Source organism: Ursus maritimus, unplaced genomic scaffold, assembly GCF_017311325.1.
Source record: "Ursus maritimus isolate PB19 unplaced genomic scaffold, ASM1731132v1 scaffold_11, whole genome shotgun sequence".
In the NCBI taxonomy this organism is placed as follows: Eukaryota; Metazoa; Chordata; class Mammalia; order Carnivora; family Ursidae; genus Ursus; species Ursus maritimus.
In genome coordinates, this window is record NW_024423453.1 from 14,602,934 (window position 1) to 14,605,243 (window position 2,310).

Consider the following 2,310-nt stretch of genomic DNA (forward strand, 5'->3'; position numbering starts at 1 on the left):
TTTTTTTTTTTTTTATGCTTGTTTCAGGGATTTGAATTCATAGGGGATCAGTAAGTGTGGTGATTAAAGGACAGAGAAGGGGGGTGTACACAGTCTGCAACGAATCCATTTCAAGTTAATCCAAAATTTGTCGCGAACAATTTAATATTTAAATCCAGCAGAAACTAGTTCTTGTATGGCTCTGTAACCCAGGGAAAGTTCGTAACACTAACCAAGTTACACCATTCCTGAGTCCTTTCTTGCTTGGAAATCACGAGACCAGTCGTAGATCCTCAGAACTAAGCAGAAGAGGAGGGGGAGATGGGAGAGAACGCCCCAACAATAGAATCCTGTATCACAGCAATAAAACAACAGAAGTCTTGTTTTAGGGGTTTTAATAAAGTTTGGTACTGCTCAGAAGAAATTTTAAAAGGATATTTTCTCCTTTAAGACAAACTAGGAGCTTTCTATTCATTTCTCTTGATATTCTTGATAATTTTCCACCCTGAGCTCTTTTGGAACTCATTTGATGTTCCTAAAAACATTTGGTGATGCTTATAAACATTAAAAATAATAATAATAATTCTGACAACATTAACGACCACATAGTTAAAAAATAAAATTCAACTAAGCAAATTTTAAAGATTATATTGACTGCATTCAACAATCCACAAATAGGGCAGCATGCAATCTGGCAAACAGAAAACAGCTTTAGGAGCTGTACTAAATGAAAGACTTTTACAGGCAGAAGGAGGCAAGAACAAGGAAATTATAATAAACAAAAAAGCAGATTGGCTGTTGCAAGGTTACTTTCTTTTAGGTGATGGCAGGTATCCATCTGGCAGATTACCTATCTAGTGCTCATCAGGCAACTCCTGATTGACTGGTTTGAAATTGCATTTCTATAAGAGCCAAAAGTAATTAAGTTGAATCTCAGTTTGGTAACATGGAGCTTAGCATAAGTGACTCCATTTTGAGCCTGTTGTCTTGTTTTCAGCAACACAAACACACCATGGAAATGATTTCTATTTCTTGACTAAGAAAAGCCTTGGAACAAAAATAGTTCCTAATTTCTTAAAGAGAAGAATTTTATTAAAATCATATAATAATACTTGGAGATTTTAAAGAATAGAATAAATGATCCTCTTTTTGAAAAATGTAAGGGTAGCTTTGTCAGGGGTGGGAAGAACAATGCCTTAATTATTCTCTGAGTTTCCATCCCTTTGACCCACCATTGAAGATACTATCTAACCTTCTGTAGGGTGGAAATGAATCAATAAATAAATACAGTTTGGGGCACCTGGGTGGCTCAGTCAGTTAAGCGTTGGACTCTTGGTTTTAGCTCAGGTCATGATCTCAGGGTCTTGAGATCAAGCCTGGAGTTGGGCCAAGCATGGAGTCTGCTTGTCCTTCTGCTCCTCTCCTGCTCACATGTGAGCACATCCTCTCTCTCTGTCTGTAAAATAAATAAATACAATCTTTTAAATAAATAAATAGTTCATTTGAATGGAATTTGAAATTAGTTGGCCTTGAAACACATAATAGGTGTTCAGTAAATATTTCTTGATTAAAATCAATTCTGAGGCTAATCTGAGATTTTCAAACTAGTGAATGAATAATATGCCTAAATTTCACTTGTACCCCAAAGAATCTGGACTAAATTGGTTTCCCTGGGGTCCTTTAAGCCAGTGCTACACCCAGGCCAGACCAGACCAGGTCCACGGAGCCCGGCTGGAACCAGATCACAATCCAGAGGGTGGTCATGGCATTTTCCCCAGAGCACTCAGTCATTTTTCAGGCACAGCCTTTCAGCTCTGGCCCTTAAGCCACATTGGCTTTTCAGTCAAACGCTCTGCCATGTCTCTTTGGGCACAGAAGTTTCCACAGCTTTTGATCATTAGAGAGAAAAAGAAATGTTTTCTGGTCTTGGTCTGACACAACTCTCATTCACTGATGACCCTTGTTTGGCATATCTCCCTTTTTGTTGCGTGTTATGTTTCTGGGGAGCAAAGTTGTCAGCTTGAGAATGCTCATCTTTCTGAATGTATGTATCTTTATTAATTAATAAATAGTAAAAACTAATGCTTGTAAAGATAAGCCTGAAAGTAATAAAATGAGAAGCTTTCCAGATCTTTTATGAATCTCTCTCAGAGATTTTGTTACAACTGGCACAAACAGTAGATTTCATCAAAGACTACAATGTTCTTTTTACCTATGTGATGGACTGTTTAGAAGATCTGCCTAAAAGATGGAAACCAGTAATAAAAAGCTCTTAATGATAATCTCTGTTACAACACACAAAAAAGGATACATGTTTGCCAAATCAAAATG